Raw genomic sequence first — 22,789 nt, 5'->3', positions numbered from 1 at the left:
TGTGTATTCTCTGCAGTCTGCTCTGAACTATATTGTGTGGTGTAGTGTAATCTCCCATCTAGGACAGAGAGTGCTTTAGAGCCGTGTGAGTGTGGTCTAGTATATTGTGCTGTCTCGCGCAATCTCCGTTATAGGACAGCGGGTGCTTCAGAGCTGTGTATTCTCTGCAGTGTGCTCTGTAGTATATCGTGCTGCCTTGTGCAGTCTCCCATGTATGACTGTAGGCGTTTTAGAACCGTGTACCCCCTGCATTGTGCTCTGTAGTATATTGCACTGTCTAGTGCAGTCTCGCATCTAGGACAGTGGGTGCTGTAGAGCTGTGCGCACTCTGCAGTGTGCTCTGTCGTATATTGTGCTGTGTAGTGTAGCCCAGTCTACCTTCTGGTGCAGTATTGTGTCTAGTGCAGTGTGTACTGTCCACAGTGTTCTTTATTTCAATTACCATTTTCAGTGCGGTCCACGATCTGGTGCAGTGTACTGTTTGCAGTGTGTTCTGTAGTACAGTGAGGTTGTTTAGTGCAGTCTACCATTTGGTGCAGTGCTCTGTCTAGTACAGTGGATGCCTAGCACAGTGTACTTGTAGTAATGTGTCACACAGTACAGTGAGCTGTCTAGTGCACTCTCCCATTTAGGATAGTGTTCAGTCTGCAGATTCCTCTGTAGTACAGTGAGGTTGTTTAGTGCAGTCTACCATTTGGTGCAGTGCTCTGTCTAGTACAGTGGAAGCCTAGCACAGTGTACTGGTAGCATTGTGGCGTACAGTGCAGTGCTCTGTCTAGTACAGTTGAAGCCTAGCACAGTGTACTAGTAGCATTGTGACGTACACTGCTGTGCTCTGTCTAGTACAGTGGAAGCCTAGCACAGTGTACTGGTAGCAGTGTGGCGTACAGTGCAGTGCTCCATCTAGTACAGTGGATGCCTAGCACAGTGCACTGGTAGCATTGTGGCGTACAGTGCTGTGCTCTGTCTAGTACAGTGGAAGCCTAGCACAGTGTACCGGTAGCATTGTGGCATACACTGCTGTGCTCTGTCTAGTACAGTGGAAGCCTAGCACAGTGTACTGGTAGCAGTGTGGCGTACAGTGCAGTGAGCTGTCTAGTGCGGTCTCCCGTTTAGGATAGTGTACTGTCTGCAGAGTTCTCTGTAGTACAGTGAGCTGTGTACTGCAGTCTCACCTAGGACAGTGGGTGTTGTGTAGTGTTTAGTACAGATGGCTCTCAAGCACACTGCACTGGCTGCACTGTATTCTGTACGGCAGTGTACTGATGGGTTCCTGTTTTGGCTTGGCCCCACCCACGTCATGTTCCATATATAGCGCCTCGTGGGTGCGCTGCTCCTTTTACAACAGAACTTTGTATAAAGCACATCTTTGCTCCTCCAGATAGGCGCTGCTAGTGCCGTGTTCAGTGCAGTGCACGCCTGCCCGATAGGTGATGTCTAGCACAGTGTACTGTACAGAGCGCTCCTTACTGATAAGTACACTCCACAGAAGTATGTTTCCTTCAGATTAGGTGGTGTCCAGTGCTGTCTGGTGTATCCTTCCAGGTAGGTGCCGACAGTGCAGTACAGTTCAGTGCACTCCTTTCACGTAGAAGCTGTACAGTGCAGTCTGTTGACAGTAGGGTGAGCCCCTTTCCGATCGGTACTGTCTAGTGCAGTGTATAGTGTGGTCCCTTGAGATAGCTGCTGTCTAGTGCCGGGCACTGTACAGTGCACACCTCCCAGATAGGTGCTGTCCAGTACAGGTCAGTGTGCTCCTTCCAGATGGGATCTGTCTAGTGCAGTGCACATTACAAAAGTATGCACTGTCCAAATAAGTGCTGTCTAGTGCTCGTTTGAGGTGGGTGTGGTACAGTGCACAGTATTGCATAGTTCAGTGTGTTTCTTCCAAGTAGGTCTTCTATAGTGTGGTATATTGGCAGTTCAGTGCTCTCCTTTTGTGCAGGTGTTCTGTAATGCAGTATATTGACAGGTCAGTGTGCCCCTGCCAGATGGGATCTGTCTCGTGCAGTGTACATTACAAAAGTGTGCTCTGTCCATATAGGTGCTGTCTAGTGCGGTATTGAACAATGTGCTCCATTGTGGTGGGTGCTGTACAGTGCAGTTTGCTTCTTCCCAGTAGGTGCTGTATAGTGTGGTATAGTGACAGTTCTCTCCTTTCAGATAAGTTCTGAGTAGTGCAGTGTGAAATACATTGTGGTTCTTTGTGATAGGTCCTGTGTAGTGCAGTGTACAGTACACTGTGCTCTTTCCAGGTAGGTACATTGTAATGCAGTATATTGTATGGTGCAGTGATTCCAGGTAGATGCTGTCTAGTTCAGTTTACAGTGCACTAAAGTGGGCTCCTTCCAGATTGGTGCTGTCTAGTGCACTACAATACAGTGCACTCCTTCCACATAGGTGATGTCTCGTAATATTTACTGAATAGTGCGGTGTACACTGCATAAAAGTGTGCTTCTTCCAGATAGGTGCTGTATAGTGCAGTATATTGCACAGTGCAGTACAGTGGGCCCCTATAGGATAGGTACTGTCTTCTGAATTACAGTACAGTGTGCTCCTTCTGCGTAGGTGCTTTCTATTGCAGCGTGGTTCTTTGCGATTGGTCCTCTGTGTTGCAGCTTAAGTCTTTAATTCTGATTCTCTTCTCTGCAGTGACGGTGACTCTGGATCCAGACACAGCGCATCCAACGCTCTTCCTGTCTGAGGGGGGGAGACGTGTGGGATGGACAGAGACATGGCAGACCCTGCCGGACACCCCCAAGAGATTCACCGTCTATCCCTGTGTGCTGGGGAGTGAGGGGTTCATCTCAGGCAGACATTACTGGGAGGTGCAGCTGCTGCAGGAGGGGAGGGGATGGACTGTGGGGGTCGCAGCAGAGTCTGTGGAGAGGAAGGGACGGATCACATGGTCCCCTGAGGGGGGAGTCTGGGCTGTGAGGAGGGAGTGGTTGGGTCAGTACTGGGCTCTCACCTCCCCTCACACCCCTCTGTCCCCTCGTGAGGAGCCCCTGAAGCTGGGGGTGTATCTGGACTACGAGGGGGGGCTGGTGTCCCTGTACAATGCGGACTCCATGGAGCTTCTCTACACTTTCCCCCGGGCCCCCTTCACGCACAGGCTCTTCCCGATCTTCTGTCTCAAAGGGATTTACTGCATTTGGGGAGGAGCAGAGCTGAGGCTGGTGTAGGAGCTGCCGCCCCCCCCCCTCCCCTGAACTTTGCATTCATGCTCCCCTCCCCCACCCATAGAGGTCCCGGGAGGAGGGGCACCCCTTGCTTGAGTCCTGTGGGGGAGGGGATGTTCCTTGTGTGGGGGAGGGGCTGTTCCTTGTGTGGGGGAGGGGCTGTTTCTTGTGTGGGGGAGTGGCTGTTCCTTGTGTGGGGGAGGGGTGCCAGGTCACCCTGGGGGAGGGGCAGTGACTCCTGTGTGGGGGAGGGGCACCAGCTCACATGGGGGGAGAAGTGACATTCCATCTCCGGCTCAGATTAACCCCTTCTGCTCCTGATTTGTCATTTAATTAACATTCAACACTGACTCCACAGGCACACCCGACTCCAAATACAGGCACTGCAACCACAGGCACTGGTGTTGACCGACACAGGCGGCTCCATTTCAAATAACGCAGACTCCAAATACAGGCACTACTGACTCCAGCCACAGGCAGTACCGACTCCAGCCACAGGTACTACTGACTCCAGCCACAGGCAGTACCGACTCCAGCCACAGGCACTACTGACTCCAACCACAGGCACTACTGACTCCAGTCACAGGCACTCCTCAGTCTCATTAACAATAATGATAACTCCACACACAACTCGAGGCACAGGCACTGCAGGCTCAGTTACAGATATCCCTAACTTCAAATCCAGGCACTGCTAACTAACCCTGTGCACTCCTGTCACTACCAAAAACTGGCACTGCTCACTCAAATACAGATAACTCTAACCCTGCACACAAGTATAACAGACTCCTCTCACGGGCACTCACAACTCCAACCCTATGCACTGCAAACTCTACGCACTTCTGAGCCCAAGCACAGGCACTGCTAAGTCCAAGCACAGGCACTGCGGGTTCAAAACACAATTACTGCTGATTCAAAGTGGACATTGCTGACTCCAGTCACAGGCACTACTGACTCCAGCCACAGGCTGACTCCAGCCACAGGCACTACTGACTCCAGCCACAGGCACTACTGACTCCAGCCACAGGCACTACTGACTCCAGTCACAGGCACTCCTCAGTCTCATTAACAATAATAATAACTCCACACACAACTCGAGGCACAGGCACTGCTGGCTCAGTTACAGATATCCCTAACTTCAAATCCAGGCACTGCTAACTAACCCTGGGCACTGCTGTCACTACACACTCCAAAAACTGGCACTGCTCACTCAAATTCAGATAACTCTAACTCTGCACACAAGTATAACAGACTCCTCTCACGGGCACTCACAACTCCAAACATATGCACTGCTAACTCCACGCACTTCTGAACTTAAACACAGATACAGCTGACTCCAAGCCCAGGCACTGCTAACTCCAAGCACAGGCACTGCGGGTTCAAAACACAATTACTGCTGATTCAAAGTGGACATTGCTGATTCCAGTCACTGGCATTGCTGACTCCATTACAGATAACATGGACTTCAAGAACAGGCACTGCTGACTCCAAACATGTGGACCATTGATGTAAAACACTGTCTCTGCTTACTCCACAAACAGGCACTGCTCACACATAATACCGGCTCCAAACACAGGCACTCATGCCAGACACTGGCACTGCTGACTGCTGTCACAGGCACTGCCTATTCGTTGACTAGGCACTACTGACTCCGAGCACATGCTCTGCTGATATAAACACTGTTAAAGATTACTTCACAAACAGGCACTGCTCATAAATAACACCGGCTCCAAACACAGGCACTCATGCCAGACACTGGCACTGCTGACTGCTGTCACAGGCACTGCCTATTCATTGACTAGGCACTACTGACTCCAAGCACATGCTCTGCTGATATAAACACTGTTAAAGATTCCTTCGCAAACAGACACTGTTCACTTAATTACAGGTAATCCAAACTCCAAGCACAGGCATTGCTGACTCCAATCACAGTCACTCCACAGGCACTGCTGACTACAATACTGTTAACACTGATTCCAATGAGGCACTGCTGATGCAAGAAACATGATTCAAAACAGGAACTATTGTCTCCAGTCTCAGGCACTGCTCATTCAAAATGGGCAATGCTGATACAGGCACTACTGGCTTCAACCACAGGCACTGCTGATACAGGCACTACTACCTCAACCACAGACTATACTGATTCAGGCACTACTGGCCTCAACCACAGGCTCTGCTGATACAGGCACTACTGCCTCAACCACAGGCTCTGCTGATACAGGCACTACTGCCTCAACCACAGGCTCTGCTGATACAGGCACTAATGACCTCAACCACAGGCACTACTGAATCAAATAACAAGTACTCTTGACTCCAGACACAGGCACTGGCGACACAATGTCAGTTAACCCTCACGTCATAGGCAGTCCTGAATCTAAGCACAGGCACTGCTCACTCAGGTACAGATAATTCTTACACCAAACACAGAACACCACTGTCTTCAGTGCATCCAGTACTGACTCCCAACCACAGGCACTGCTGCCTCAGTTACAGACACCCCTGATTCCAGATACAGGCACTGCTAACTCAAAACACAGGCACTACTGAATCCACGCAATGGCACTTGACTCCAAGCCTAGCCACATTTCTTTCAAATCACAGGCACTGCACTCTCAAGACGGATTACAAATAATGCTGACTGCAAATACAGGCGCTGCTAAACACGGGCACTACTGATGTGAAATACTGTCAATGCTTAATCCACATACAGGCACTGCTCACTCAATCACAGATAATCTCTTTCCAAACACAGGTACTAGTAACTCCAGTGACAGGCACTCAGGACTCCCTGAATGAGCGCTACAGGCATTCCTGACGTCAAACACAGGCACTGCTGATTCAAAACACATGCATTGGATCCAAACAGGCCCTGCTAACTACAGGCACAGGCACTACTCACTAAATTATAATGAAATGTTCTTTACACCATATACATGCACTCACGACTCCAGTACACTTAATGTTCACTCCAGGCACAGGCACTGCTCACTGGATTACAAGAAATTCTGATTCAAAACACATGCACTGGTGACTCCAAACACAATCACTCCGGACTCATTACTGATAATGTTGACTCCAAGCCCAGGGGCACGATCACTATTGATGAAAACACAGTCCCTGCTTAATCCATGAACAGGCACTGCTCACTCAGTTACAGCCAACCTTTGCTCCAGGCACAGGTAATACAGACTCCTATCACCGGCACTCCTGACTCTAAGCACAGACACTGCAAAATCCAAGCATGTTTTAGTCAAAGTTCAGAAACCGCTGACTCATGACAGGCACTGCTGGTTTCAGTCACAGGCACTGCTTATGAAAAACACAAATACTGATTCAATGCACATGCACTGTGGACTCTATTGCATCTAACGCTGACTCCAAGCGAATGCTCTACTGAGCACTAAGCATATCTTCATACTCCACCAACAGGCACTGCTCACTCAATCACAGATAACGCAGACCCCAATCAGAGGCCGTCCTCAATCCAAGCGGAGTCACTGCTGACTTCAAGCAGCCATCCCTCATTCCAAGCACCTCTGATTCTAGCACACGTAATGATGAGTCCAGCCACAGACTATGCAACGTCCAAGCACAGGCACTGCTGATTCAAAACACTTGAACAACTGCCTCCTGTAACTGCAACTCTTGCTTCCAGGCACGCTGACTTCAAGCAAAGCACTGATGACGACAGGCACCGATGAATCAGTTACACTTAATACTCACTCCACCACAGGCACTGCTGGCTGAATTACAGGCATTCCTGACTGCAAACACAGGCACTGCTGATTCAAAACACATGTACTGCTGACTCCATTATAGCTAGCATTGGATCCAAACAGGCACTGCTGACTACAGGCTCAGGCATTACTCACTAAATTATAATGAAACGTTCTTTACACCATATACATGCACTCACGACTCCAGTACACTTAATGTTCACTCCAGGCACAGGCACTGCTCACTGAATTACAAGAAATTCTGATTCAAAACACATGCACTGGTGACTCCAAACACAAGCACTCCATACTCATTACTGATAATGTTGACTCCAAGCCCAGGGGCGCGATCACTATTGATGAAAACACAGTCCCAGCTTAATCCATGAACAGGCACTGCTCACTCAGTTACAGCTACCCTTTGCTCCAAGCACAGGTACTACAGACTCCTACTGCAGGCACTCCTGACTCTCAACATGACACTGCCAACTCTAAGCACGTTTTAGTCAAAGTACAGAAACCGCTGACTCAACACAGGCACTGCTGGTTTCAGTCACAGGCACTGCTGATGAAAAACACAAATATTGATTCAATGCACATGCACTGTGGACTCCATTGCATCTAACGCTGACTCCAAGCGCATGCTCTTCTGAGCACTAAGCATATCTTCATACTCCACCAACAGGCACTGCTCACTCAATCACAGATAACGCAAACCCCAATCAGGGGCCGTCCTCAATCCAAGCGGAGTCACTGCTGACTTCAAACAGCCATCCCTCATTCCAAACACCTCTGATTCTAGCACACGTAATGATGATTCCAGCCACAGACTCTGCAACGTCCAAGCACAGGCACTGCTGATTCAAAACACTTGAAGAACTGCCTCCTGTAACTGCAACTCTTGCTTCCAGGCACACTGACCTCAAGCGAAGCACTGATGATGACAGGCACTGATGAATCAGTTACAATTAATACTCCCTCCACCACAGGCACTGCTAACTGAATTACAGGTAATCCTGATTCCAAACATAGGCATCGCTCAGTTCATTACAGGCACTGCTGTCTTAATTAAAGACAACTCTGACTCCAATCACAATTATTATTATTATTATTTATTTTTGTAGAGCGCATAGTCACCCTGAGGTATCCCAGCGCTAGGAACCCTATCTCTTAAATTCAGCGGGACCGAGGGCAAAACAAAGTAAAAAAAAGGGGGGATTGGGGGGGACAGAAGATCAGTTAATGAGTGGAGAGGAGTCATTGGGGAAAAAGATGAGTCTTCAGTAGCTTTCTGAAGCGCAGGTATTGTGGTTCGAGCCGCAGGTCGCGGGGGAGCGAGTTCCAAAGGCGTGCAGTTTGTACTGAAAAACGTCTTCCTCCTGAGCGGGCTTTCTTGAATCTGGGGGTAGTGATGAAGTTTTCTGTGTCCGAACAAAGGGATCTGGTGGATTTGTAGGGAGTGATGAGTTTACTAAGAACTGGGGGGCCTTGATTTCGTATAAGTTTGTGGACTAGGCATAAGGCCTTGAATTTGACTCGCTCCCTTATAGGAAGCCAATGGAGGAGTTTTAGAGCAGGTTTAGCGGAAGTTCTGGCAGGCGTATTTGTGATAATCCGGGCCGCATTATTCTGGATTCTCTGAAGCTTGTTGAGGGTGGCTTCAGGAGCGCCCAGGTAAATCACATTGCTAAAGTCGAGCCTCGATAGTATTAGGCCTTGAATGAGCAATTTTTGGGAGTTGAAGGGCAAGAGGGGCAGGACTTTCCTCAGAGATTTCAAGAGTCCGAAGCAGGTCCCGGCTACTTTCTTTGCCTGCACTGTGAATGAGAGGTCAGTGTCGATCCACACACCTAAACTTTTTACCTCTTCTTTTGGATCGGGTGGGGGGCCCAGACAAGCTGGCCAGATGTTCGGGGAGAGTGTGAGCCCTTTCGGGCCGAGGAGCAGGACTTCAGTTTTGGTACCGTTTAATTTTAGGGCTGAATTATTCATCCAACAGTGGACCTGCGTAAGGCAGTTGAATAGGTCTGCTGGTTGTTGTCTGGGGTGGGATAGAGACACCACTAGTTGTGTGTCGTCAGCGTAGCTGACGACGCTCACTCCGAATGGGGTGATGACCTCCTCCAATGTGGACATATAGATATTAAATAATGTGGGGCTCATTGAGGAGCCCTGAGGCACACCACATTGGAGGGGAATTTCGGAGGAGCGGGCGTTCTTCTCCCAGATCTGGTAGGTCCGTTGAGCTAAAAAGGATGAAAGCCAGGATAGAGCCGAGCCTTCCACACCAACTCCTTTAAGTCTTTTAATGAGAAGATGGTGGTTGACGGTGTCGAATGCCGCACTTAGGTCGAGGAGGATCACTGCCACTGATCCTCCTCCATCCAATAGTGCTCTGGCCTCCTCTACCGCTGCCAGGAGGGCGATGTCGGTGCCCTGCCCTGGTCGAAAGCCCGTCTGGGAACTTTTTAGCTTATTATTAGCTTCCAGGAACTGAGTGAGTTTCCTATTGACCAATTTTTCAGCAATCTTGCTGAATCCTGGGAGTAGGGAGATGGGCCTGTAGTTAGCCAGATTTTCGGGGTCGAGGGAAGGTTTCTTTAATAAGGCTTTTACGACGGTCGTCTTCCAGCTCGGGGGTACAACTCCCTGTTGGAGTGAGGCGTTGATCAGCTGGGTCAGAGGGGGAGTGATTGTTGGGGCTACCTCCTTGAGGATCCGGAGTGGGGCGGGGTCCCTGGGAGATCCGCTCTTTATGGCTTTTAGCGTGTTTCCTACTTCTTCAGTTGTAACTAGGCCCCAAGAAGAGAGACACGTAGGTGTTGGGGGATACGAGAGATCGTTTTCTTCACACGGATTCGCGAGGGGGATTGAGTCCAGGATTGTTTGAATTTTATTGTGGAAGAAATTAGCCAATTGTTGGCATTTTTCCTGATCAGCTTTAGGATCAGTGGGGTGTCTCAGTCCCGGTTCTGGGGTTTTCAGAAGCTCTTTTAGGATTTCATATGATTCCTTACTAGAGCACCCCGCTTTCTCTATTCTCTCCTGGAAGAAAGCGCTTTTAGTTTTTCGAATAGCGTTTTTATAGGTTAAAAGGGAGATAGAATAGATGTCTTTGTTGGTTTCTGATTTGTTTCTTCTCCAAGAACGTTCCGTTCTCTTGCACTCTTGACGCAGGGCCTTGAGCTCTGGGGTGTACCATAGAGCAGAGGATAGTCTTTTGGGATGTTTAAAGGTCGCAGTTTTAGGGAGAAGTATATCCAGGGAGGAGGTGATCCATTCATTAAACTGTTTATCAGCCGTGGCAGGATCGGTGGAGAGCTCAGGGATGGAATCTGCAAGGGCGGCGGCCCATTCCCCAGGTGTAAGTTTACGCCACCGTCTGTCGGTTACCTGAGTTTTGGAGGTTGGGGGGTTCGCGATGGATATTTCCCAGGAGATAGGGACCAGAAAATGGTCCGTCCATGGAAGGGTCACGGGTGGTCTGGTGGTGATAGTTGCTACATTGGTGAGGATGGTATCCAGTAGGTGTCCCTTCTCATGGGTAGGCTCTCTGTTGACCAGTCGGATATTTAATGACATAAGGTCTTGACGAAGGTCGGCAGCTATCTGGTCCGTAGGGTCCATGAAGTGGAGGTTTAGGTCACCTAGCATGAGGAAGTTGGAGGTAGAGGAAGCTAGTTGTGACACCGATTCGATGACGGCATTGATGAAATTGCCAGGAGCGCCTGGGGGGCGGTAGATCAAGAGCCCTGACAGGGAGTGAGCTGGGGAGGTTTGGATGGAGAATTGGCAGCTTTCGCAGTCCTCGATGTGGGCGTTGGAGGTTATAAAAGTAAATTGTTCCCTGAAGATTATAGCTACCCCCCCTCCCCTCCCTTTGGGTCTGTGTAAGGCTTGGCAGAGGTATCCCGGGGGAAGGGCCGTGACAATGTTCGAGTCGGAGCTATCTGATAGCCATGTTTCCGTTAAAAACAGTAGGTCGAAATCTAGGTCTTGGATTAACAGATTAGTTTCTATCGCATGTTTAGGAAGGGAGCGGCAGTTGAGGAGTCCCATCTTCAATCCGGGTTTTGTCGAGGTCAAGGGAGTCGGATTGCAGCGCATGCAATTAGAGAAGTATTTACCTTCAATATGCGTGTGGTAGCAGGCGAGGACTTTCTTCGGTTGGAGTGCGCGAAGCGCATCTCCGGTATACACCACGCGGTCATGAGGGTCAACTGGCAGAGTCACTGGGCCTGGGGCCGTCTTGGCCCGGACGGGCCCAGACGGGCTTGCCTTTGGCGCGCCTTCGGCGCGCTGACGGCGCGCCCGCTGTGCCCGTCCGCTGCGCTCCCTGAACTGACACATTATTTATAGGCGAAAGGGGTGTTGTCCCGGAGTGGGCGTGGCCACCCAAAGGGGGCGTGTCCTAGCCTCCTCGCGGCCGGTAATGGCGGCGAGCGAGTGGCTTTTGTGTCACCCAGCCTTTCAGATCGGCTGTTTTCCAATAATACAGGTGAGTGCAGGGGGAGAGCGCAAAGTGGGTTAAAAGCACTGATTCACACAATTTTTAAAAGAACAGTTCAATTTAAATGCTAAGCGTTGCTCCCGGCTTCCGCCTCAGGAGATTAGGGTAAAGTGCGACTCTCTTAGTCAGAGCGCGCTTTTATACAATCAATACAGATTATGATGACTCCAAGCCAGGGGTCGTGACTACGGCACAGGCCCTGCTGACTACATACTGCCAATGCACTGTCACTCATCAATTACAGATAATCCTAACTCTGATCAGAGGCACTTCTGACTCAAGTACTTCTAATTCTGACTCTAAACACAGACACTTCAGACTCATTGATTGACCACGCGGTGCCTGGAGTCAGCAGTGCCTGCGCTCGGAGTCAGGATGTCTGCAATGAACAGATAAATGCCACTGCGGACCCCTGATACAGGCACTCCAGATTCCAAGCACAGGCCCTCCTGACTCTAATTCCGCTAATACTGACTCCAAACATAGGCAGTTCTGATGCCAGGCACTGGTAATCCTGACTCCAGGCGCAAACACTTTCAAATTAAAACACAGGCATATCTGATTCGAAAAAAACAGGCACTGTTGAGACCGGCCTCAAGCGTAGAGACTTTTGATTCAAAACATAAACGCTTCTGATTTCAAGCACAGGCACTGCTGTCATAAGCACAGGCACTCCTCACTCCTACACATGCACGTCTGATTAAAAAAACAGGCACTGCTGATTGCAAACACAGGCCCTGCTGATTGCAAACACAGGCACTGCTGATTGCAAACACAGGCCCTGCTGATTGCAAACACAGGCACTTCTGAGTGGAAGCACAGCCACTCGTACCACATGCACTTTTGATACAAAATATAGGCCTTGCATAATACAGTGAACATTGACCGTAGAAACCCACCGTGCTCGATGTGAGAGAGTTATAGTTTGCCGAGTGATCTTGCATTTCACGCTAAAAAAAATAATATCGGGGCGGGTCTAGAGTTCACTCATTCCTAGTTCTCTCTCTCCGAGTCAACTACGGCTGTACAAGGACGCACACAACAGGCGTAATGCTTCAGGCAGCCGGGATCTTGCACATTAGTGTAAACCATCTCGAGCACGTGCCGAGACTTGTACTGTACGTTTTCCAAGCGCTGTTAAACACAGGAGCACTGAACACAATAACAAGTGTTCACAGCAGCACAGCAACGAATATCTGCAGCACTCACCATAAGAAATCCTCCCATCACATTTTACGCAGCGCTCAGATGGAGTCCCTCGGCTCTTCGTATCTCAGAGTGTCTGTTAACGTGTTTTGAATTTAAGATAATTTTCTTCAGAATGAAGCAGTGTTGTGTGTGTGCTCACACACCCACACTAAAGTGTTACTTTACATATTAAAAAACACAGCGTGCACCGACCCCAGAACCATGCGGTGTTGCGGAAGAGTGACACATGTAACTCAACACGTAAAAACAAAGACCAGTAATAGTGAACTCAATATACACTCTAATCTGGTGATATTTAGAGCCCAGAGCAAGCAAACCCTTTCAAAGCGCACTAACGCCCGTCTGTTCCTGGGGAAGAGTGAGTTGTGAAATCAAGTAGCGTCGCAAGACTGAAGGTGCGAGAGTGTCAGTGTTTATATGAACTGTTGAAACTAGTGATTGACGTCTTCACAGGACTGATCCATGAGATGTAGTGTAGAAGATAGCGCCTTAATCTAACTGATGGGCTTCTATGTGCAGTATCACAAACAACCATCAATTAGGGCACTGCCCTCCACCAACAGTAAATAAACATAGGCCATCATCTGGTTCACTCAACAGCGCAAGCAGCATCAGTTCTCTCAGTCAGCCTCCTTCAGACACTCGCAGCGCAGACACTCGCCGTCCAAGACGGTCCATCAGCCTCTTCCCTCACACACAGAGCAAAGAACCGCAGTCAACATGAGCAGCAAAATATATATTAAAATCAAGAAATGATTTAATAATTTGTAATAAAAATGTAATAATAAAAATAAGGTTTGGCACTGTGAACCCGGGGTGCTCGTACTGTGAACCCAGGGGGCGGGGGTAAGAATCTTGTCTGTGGGGTGGGATACCCCCTCATCTCACATTGGTTGATCAAGAAAGCCCGACATCCCTTCCACCCCAGGAACTAAACATGTTATAGTGCCGACAACTGCTTTCTGCAGCTTCGAGGTTGTGTACACAGAAGGTGTTTTAATGTTGTAACGGATGGAGCTTGAATATTAACAGCTAGGACACATGTCTCAGAGCTCGAGCCTTGGGAACAAAACACTTTGTGTTCGGATGTATGAAAACTGAACGACACTTGGAAGATGAAATGGAACTGTAATTCCAGCAGCAGCTGTTTTTTGAAGATTTGTTTTAAGACTGTTACTGCTCATCCATCCGTACAGCCATTGAAGCGACTAGCCGTTTCATCTCCATCCTCCGAGACAGACACCACAATCAGTGTGTCATCTGCATATGTGACTGGAGTAAATCCAAAAGCTCAGGTTAGTCTTGCCAAGGGGGCCACATAAATGTTAAACAACGTAGGGCTCAGTGACAAGCTCTGAGGGACCCCCTCTGGCAAAGTCAAGGTCTTGGAAACCAATTGCCCCAGGGCAACTAACTGTTCTCTGTTGGAAGGAAAAGAGCAGAACAAATCTAGTGCTGAGCCTCCTATTCCAATCTCTACCAGGCGATCCGGGAGTTAAAAGTGTCGAAGGCTGCCTTCCCTCCGATATCTAAAATGCTTCTCAACTTGTCTCAAGCAACAACCAAAGCAGACTCTGAACGGTGATTTGGCCAAAAGCCAAATTGAGCTGAATCTAGAATTTCCTTTTCCTCTAGACCTAGACAGGGCACAATTCATATGTTTTTGGTGAATCTTAGCTTAAAAAGATGACCGGGAAATAGGGCGATAGTTCTTCACCTCTGTTGGATCTAGTGAGGGTCTCTTTGATAGAAGCAATATGGAAGCCTTTTTCCTCTCTAACGGAAACTGACTAGATTCTCAAATATAATTCAAGAGAACGGGGGGGTAGTAATCACCCCAATAACCTCAGGAACTGTTTTCGAGGGGCAGGGATCAGAGGAAGCCCCAGGTTTTGTGAGACCTGTTAGTTCAGCTACTCTTTCCCCTGTCAACAGGAGGAATTTACCAAAAATATTTTTACCGTCCACAGAACTAATTAATCCAAGGGCTGGAACTGAGGACCTGTCTTTATTATTTAGTTTGTCATAGATGTCCTGCACCTTATTTTTGAAGAAATCTACAAGTTAATCACAAAACTGCTGACAGGGGACCAAGGTACCGTTAGGAGATGAGCAGGAGAGAATCTGAACAGTTTAAAAAGATCTCTTGAAGAATTCATAGGTTGAAGGATTTTATCTGAGAAATATTTATTTTTCTCCAAGATGATCAGTTTTTTATATTCTTGAATGACTTCATTGTACTTAAATTTTTCCTCCTACTGATAATGTTTCCTCTGTGCTCTCTCCTGTTTTTAACATTTGGTTTTAGTTCCTTAAGATGGAATGAGAACCAGGGAGCAGAGGGATTTTTTCTGTAGTTTCTAATAGTTTCAACTGCCACAAGTTTAGTAACCACTGCCCTTAACCGCTTCGAAATACGACTCTGCTGTCAGATTTGTGTCTTACATACATTAGGGGTAGGAGCTGTCTGAAACATCTACTAGATCCGTTTTACAAATGTTATTCCATGCTTGAACTTTTTTTTAGTTGTCCTTGCTTTTTTCGGTCCATTAGTGGGCGAGACCGGTTTTATAATCAAATTGAGGGCTTTATGATCAGACCAACCAATAGGTAAAACATCATCCACCTTCAGCTCTGGATTATTGAAAGGGTCTGGCCGGCAATATGTGTAGCAGAGGACACCCTCTGATAGAGGCAAAACCACTTAGGATATCCAGAAGTTGCTCGGACTCTTTGTTATTACTATCTTCCGGCTGGAAATTAAAATCAACAAAAAAATTAAAGTTAACATACTTATACATGATTCCAAAATGTCTCCCAGAATGTCTAATAACTCGCTTTCCGACCAGGAGGCCTGTAGATCAGTAATCCATTAAAAAGGACTGGTTAGTGTCTTACACCTGAATCGCATTGCTTCACAATTAAGTACTGAGGCCAGTTCACATGTGACGTTCATATGGACCCGATAAATCACCAACAGGCCCCTCCCCCCACTTTTGACCACACGTTCAACCTAAGAATAGAAAATCCCACTGGAAGAGCTTCAACCAGGTCTTAGTTTGAACGTTCGTCCGCCCATGTCCAAGTTAAAAATGCCATATCAGATGAATGTATTTCTAAGTGATTTAAAATAAATCTATCTTATGCTTAATACGAGACAGTATTTATCATTGTGCATTTCACTCTAAAATCCCACAGAACCTGAGCTTGAAGTAAGAAAAACCCACTGTCCTATATACTAAAAGGTTTTGTTCAGCCTGGCAGACCCACAAACAGTGAGAACAATGTAAATGATCTTGGTCGTAACAGGGGTTGAACATATTGCATTAAAAAGGCTTCCCCTTAGTGAGCTGATACAGCAGCTCCCTGGAGGACTCCCGGGGTGAGAATTGACCTGGGGTCCTAGCGCCTGACGCGGTCTTGTCGCAGACCGGTGCATGCAGGCTTGGCTGAGGCAACTCTCCCCGCCCCTCCCCCTGAGCATGTCCGCTGCGCACCCACGTTTCAAGGCACAGTAAGTAGGGAAGTCTGGACCGAACACTCGACTACCAACAAAAATGGTGTCTTCGGCAGAAAGTCCCAGCTCCGAACATGGCCAAGGAGGTGCGATCTCAAACTAAATATATCGCACTAAAGTCATGGTGTGTAGAATGCCTGCGACCTCAACCAGCTGCATTGATGTAATCTTTATATTTGTATTATTTAGGTATGCCCCATTATCTTTTATATATTCATTGATTTAAATGCATATTCTTTCAATTAGGGTTGAGTCGCTGTTACAGCTGTTTAAATAATGATCTCATTGCAAATGTGATAATTCAGCTGCTCAAATATATTACTTTATGTTTATAGTTAATATGGCTTCATTTCTCATTTCTCAAGTTATTGTTTTTTAAACAATCAACAAGATTTCATGGAATAACTAGTAGACGAAAAGCCAAAGTGGGGCCTATTGTTAATTTTAGAAAGCTCCGTAAGGGACATGCAACCAAAACGTATAAAAGGTGCCCAGGAGCATTATTCGACAGAGAGGCGTCTTCGTTCCAGAGAAGGCTCGGAGATCACGCAGAAAGCCAGGGCCATCGAGTGAACCTGCAGACAGGCTTCTCACCCTGCCCGGGGACACACAACTATCGAACGCAGAATCAAGAGAACAGCTGGTTTCATACGTAACAGTAATTCCATTAATGTATACAGATGTGCGCAAGGCCACACAAGAAGCGTTTCCTTCACCTTTCGGATAGAGTCCCATTTGCCAGGAAAAAGCTTGCTAAGATGTCCCCCAAGTTTAAGGACAGCCGCAGCTTCTATTAAGCAGAGTCTGCTGCTCAGAGGACTAATGCACCTACTGCAGAGATCTGTATTTGACTTCGGGTCACAGGTAAACACTTGGTGTTATCTCCGCGGTTCATCTTCCCAAATCTGGTAAAAGAGTGATACTGAGATGGATGCAACACATTCTTCTATTGTGGCATGAAAACCCTTAGGTGAGTGTGGACTCACATATGGACTCTGTGATTCCCCAAAGAGTGTGGAAGGTTTTTATTGCAGGATTTGCATGTTTCATAATTGATTGATCAGAAATCTTGTGTAAGGGGTATCCTACATCCTTCATCTTACACCCTTGTGATGTCACAGTTCCCCCCCTCCCTGAAAGGCAGGCTGCCACACTTCGTTTTCTTTGATGATGTCCTTTGTGATGTCACAGCTCCCCTTCCCCGCTGAAAGACAGGAGCCACAGCACATCTGTTTAATTATAGAATTTGGTGATGTCACAGCCCCCCCTTTAAGGCCGAGGCTGCCACCGTGTATCTGTTTAATTATAGACCCTTGTGATGTCACAGCTCCCCCTGCTGGAAGGCAAGAGCCACAGTGCATCTGTTTAATTATAGACCCTTGTGATGTCACAGCCCCCCCTGCTGGAAGACAAGAGCCACAGTACATCTGTTTAATTAAAGTCCTTTGTGATGTCACAGCCCACCTGCTGGAAGACAAGAGCCACAGTGCATCTGTTTAATTATAGACCCATGTGATGTCACAGCCCCCCCTGCTGGAAGACAAGAGCCACAGTACATCTGTTTAAGTATAGACCCTTGTGATGTCACAGCCCCCCCTGCTGGAGGGGAGGTTTCGGTCTCACTTCTGCATGTCTTGCCCACTTGCAGGAGTTTTGCTCATGCGGTGTTCACGTTTCCTCTGGAAGGGAGAGCATGCCTGCCTTGTATGTAGAAAACTAGCTCTTTCCTCAAGGTGTGTTAATTTGATGATAGAGTGACCACACATAAAAGATCTTACTCAGTGGATCATTTACACGATCGATGCTATGTGCAGGAGGGATGTTTTGCTTCTGCTTGACAGTGGTCCAGTCCTCCGGGGTATCTCTGACAGCATCACTGCTGAATGTGTGCTCTGCCCGTGTGGGAATTGTGCGCCATTTCCTAAATAAAAAAACAAGTGCACACAAAACGTTGTCATCCGCAGGCACAATGGTTCAGAAACTTGGAAGGTTCATTCTAAACGAAATGCTTTGTATGTTGTTAGTTTTGATCCCGTCAGTGCCCTGAAGGGCACAGATTATTCTATCATTAAATTAAATGAATGCTGAAGTTTTATCCCTAGTCATGTCAAGAATCGAGCTCATGCAGAGAAAACACCTTTACAGTAATTAGCTTCCTTTGAATAAAAGCATCTGTCCCATGTCTTTATATTTGGGTAGATTTCATGTGATGACGTAATCCTTGCTTCTTTTACTCCTGTATGATTTCCTTCAGGTGTTTTTTTAAAATATCTAGGCATGGACGTTGATATATTGATGTGCCAGGGGTTGCAGAAGTGACATCACGCTCTCTTTGATACCTCAATGGTATCTCACGAAGTGACATCACATGAACTCTGACTGGTGACATCACAAAAAGAGGCGTCACATTTCTGTTGGAAGATAAAGTTGCGCTGCTGTCCCAGAATATTGCAGAAGTGATATCACGATCCCTTTGATACATACCTCATGGAGATCTCAAGAGGTGACATCACATGACCTCTGACTGGTGACATCACAGGAGGAGGCATCACATGATTACTGGATTGATGATATAAGTGGCACAATTAAAGTTAAAAAGCTAAATATATGCACAGCTGAACACTTTGTAAAAAATGGAAACAAAAGGTGACAAAGGCTGGTATAGGTGTAGTATAATCAGTGTCCGTACATTAACTAAGGTGCGGCCATGATATGCTCCGAGTGATGTCATGGGAGCAGCCATGATATCTCATACGTGCAGATGTAGCCATCATACACCAGGATGGCATCATATGCCAAATCACAGCATTTAATGCCCCATTGTGAAATCACAGGTGTAGGCACCGCCCCCGTGCCTGGGACAGCCTTTCATACCCAGATGTGGCATCACCGGTGCAGGCATTGCCCCCCCCCGTCCCTGGCACAGCCTTTCATACCCAGATGTGGCATCGCCGGTGCAGCACAGCCCTCCGTGCCCGGCGCAGCCTTTCATACCCAGATGTGGCATCGCTGGTGCAGGCACAGCCCTCCGTGCCCGGCGCAGCCTTTCATACCCAGATGTGGCATCGCCGGTGCAGGCACAGCCATCCGTGCCTGGCACAGCCTTTCATACCCAGATGTGGCATCGCCGGTGCAGGCACAGCCCTCCGTGCCTGGCACAGCCTTTCATACCCAGGTGCAGCTCTAAATCGCTTGGCTCATTACCAAGTGATCGGACGCCACCCTCGGTGATGAACCAGTCTCAGTGCCAAGCCCCAAAGCTGGCACAACTATGCCTCAATGCAGCAGCACAACAACTAATGGAAGCTTCCTTTACGCACAGAATAGGGTCCTTTGTGCCCTGTAATAACACACAGTGCCCCAGCACACAGCACAGCACTGGCATACTTTCACACAAAAAACACAGCCGCAGACTCACCAATGTAACTAAGAGCAAGCTGACTTTTCAAAGCTAGTAATGTAAAGTGTTTTATGAATATTTAAGGAGATATTGGCAAAAATGCTAATTTTAATAATTTTTACCCACATTTTGTGTCTAAATAGTGGTGCCCTTTAGAGGCGGGTCTACAGAGTACTATTGAGTTGGCTCAGGGTTCTCCAGGTCAGTGTTAAGTTAGAAAGTTTGAAAGAAAACTTATTATTGGCCATATTGACTTATTCCCTGTTGTAGCCTGACCTGTTTTGGGGGAAATCCCTGCCTTCTGCTTTTGCTGCGGGGACTGCTGCTTCCTTCCTGCGGGGCTCGCTGCTTCTTGTCGGCGGCCGAGATCCTTCACCCAGTTCCCATACCGCTGCGCCAGGGGGGACTACAATACCCAGAATACCCGGCGGAGCAACTCGTCACGGACCTGCGCCAGGAGGCGCTTAAAAACTGACTGGGCCCCACGCAGCGCGGGACGCACTATTGACTGTTTCCCTGTTGCAGCCTGACTTGTTTTGGGGGGAAATCCCTGCCTTCTGCTTTGCTGCGGGGACTGCTGTTTCCATCCTGCGGGGCCCGCTGCTTCTTGTCGGCGGCCGAGATCCTTCACCCAGTGCCCATACTGCAGCGCCAGGGGGGACTACAATACCCAAAATCCCCGGCGGCGCAACGCATCACGGATCTGCGCCAGGAGGCGCTTAAAAACTGACTGGACCCCATGCAGCGTGGGACGCGCCCGGGCGTGCCTGGGCGCTGCCTAGGCGAAGCCCCGGCCAAGGGCGGGCCAGTCCGCGCCCATCCACAACTGGCAGAGGCTGGGCTGGGCCACCCCCCTTTCATCTCTCAATTGGCCCCTATGCAGTGCTGGTTAGTGATTGATATCTGTTGAAGTTTTTCTTTGTAGTCCCCTGTCTCTTTCTTGGTAATCAGGTCTCGGGTTTAAAAATAAAATATGAGTAAGACCACCCTAAAAGGGGTCATTGGGACACTCAATGCTTTTCTCCTGAGAGCCGAATCTGTTCTCATTAAAGAGATCGAACTCACCCAAAGAAGATTAGCTCTTGATCCCCGTAGAGTATCTGCTGGGGCTCCTTTAATCTGTCCCCAATAGGGGGTGGGTTCAGCTGTAGAACTATCACTACAATCATCTTCTGGCCATTCTCCCTCGTTGCTAGTTGTTCCTTCACCCTCACCTTTAGCGAGTGATCATACCACAACTATTACCTCTCCTGACATGAGCTTAACTAGTCAGCAGCGCCAAACACAGGCCAAAAAGGTGAGGGTCGAGTTTCAGCTCCATCTAAAAAGAGGAAGGCGGGTGGGCTCCCCACTACCTTGCATCAGGCTAGTAAAGTGGCCAAAACCAAAGGGCCCCCCCAGGCAAGAAAGGCCACCAACAAGAGGCTGCCACTGTCAAGATTCCCAGTCCCACATCCATTAGCTCCCCGATCAGTTCTAATCAGATGCCTTGTGATATAGAGGTGAGGCTCATTGCTAAGTTTGAAGAACTGCTGCAGGCAAAGTTTGATCCATCGGTACTAAAATTGTCAGATATTGGTCAAAGATTAACTAACATTGAGCACCAATTATCGAGTAACACCCTAAGTTGTCCTACTGCTCCTAGTGAAGCATTGGCTTCAGTTCCAACTGTTCCTGCTGTTTTACCTACTAGCAACAAGGCTCTGGCGGGTACAATTGTGGCAGAACCCCCCAGCATCCAACGGGCAATAAATTGGTTCTTGACAAAATAGTAACACGCAGAAGAGAAATACTAGTAGCGGCATACATAGCAGGGCCCCACAGGGAGGTTCGAATAGCCATTACTGTAATGAAACTCTTAATCTACCCCCGAGGCAACACCCTATACTATTGTCCTCACTAATGTACCCCATTTACAATCTGGTGCTGAGGAAAACGAGGTTTCTCTGAGGAACAAGGTCCTCCATTTAATAGATTCCAAAACAAGGTTGGGGGTCAGTTATTCGGGGGCTACAAAATGGCACACAGAATTGCGTGGATAGGCAAATCAAAGAAAACAAGTAGAGGCAACTGTGTGGTGGTTAATTTTGGGTCTCCCCATCTAGTCAAGACAATTCTTGATAGGGTCGGCTCACGGTATTTAAGTGAGGAAGGTATAAACATCCTACCTCTGGGGTACTTTTATCAAGACACACGGTTCGTGCAAACACCGAGGGTTGTTAGTAACTGTGTACCACCTGCTCAGGGGATATATGAGCACTCTGTCCCAACTTTTAACCCCTCCCATACAGGTGACGGAACCGCTCCGTCACCAGCCTCAGTCGCGCTGTGCTGGTGACGGAGCGGTTCCGTCACGGCCCCCTCAGCGCGCCTGCATGGCGCTAATTACGCGCCTGAGAGTTCCATTGAGCGGGCGGGGCCGTGACGGAACCGCTCCGTCACAAGCACAGCGCGCCCGAGACTCGTGACGGAGCGGTTCCGTCACGAGCATGGGAGCGCCGCGCAGCTCCCCTCCACCCAAGCGCTGCTGCGGAATTGCCGCCGCAGCGAAGGGGTTCATAGATTTGAATCATTCAACAATTTGGAGGATATTGATTGACTTGGTCTAGCATCCCAGCCAAGCAACGCCTCTTTACGACGAGTTCAGGAAAGAAGGAGCAATCGAGTGCACTACACCTGTGGTAGGGGAAATTGGGTGCCATACATTAGTAGTTTGGGTAGTCTGGCCACACCGAGGTCCTGCTCCAATGAAATAGTTCGACTTTACTATCAGTGATAATGTTCTACCCATTCGTACGCCAATTTCTGATACAGGCCTACCATTAAGTACACCACTGGAGCCTCCCGCAGTTCTTAAAATAGCATCCTGGAACATTGCGGTGCTTGTAAGCAAATTAGCCTCTACGGAATGGACCTCATTTATTGAGGAACAGGATATCATATTTTTCGAAGAAACCTGGGCAGTGGACAAGGTGTTCTTTGAGGGATACATTAATTTTTCTAAACGAGCGGTCCAGGGAGAAAGGGGTAGACCGAAAGGGGGCTTGTCAATCTGGATAAGGCAGTCCCACTCCTACAAATTAGAGGAGATTGTTATTGATTCACGGGACATTCTTATTCTCAAGCTATCCTATGGTAATACCCAGGACATTGTATTTATTAATGTTTATTCTAGGGGTCAGCAAGGTGGGAAGGCGTCTGACACAGTCGACCTTTTAGATGTTTTTTAACACAACACAGAGGGAATAGCAACATTAT

This window comes from Lissotriton vulgaris, unplaced genomic scaffold (assembly GCF_964263255.1).
Source record: "Lissotriton vulgaris unplaced genomic scaffold, aLisVul1.2 SCAFFOLD_965, whole genome shotgun sequence".
Taxonomy (NCBI): Eukaryota; Metazoa; Chordata; class Amphibia; order Caudata; family Salamandridae; genus Lissotriton; species Lissotriton vulgaris.
The sequence above is the reverse complement of the archived record's forward strand: the minus strand, read 5'-3'. Positions refer to the sequence as shown.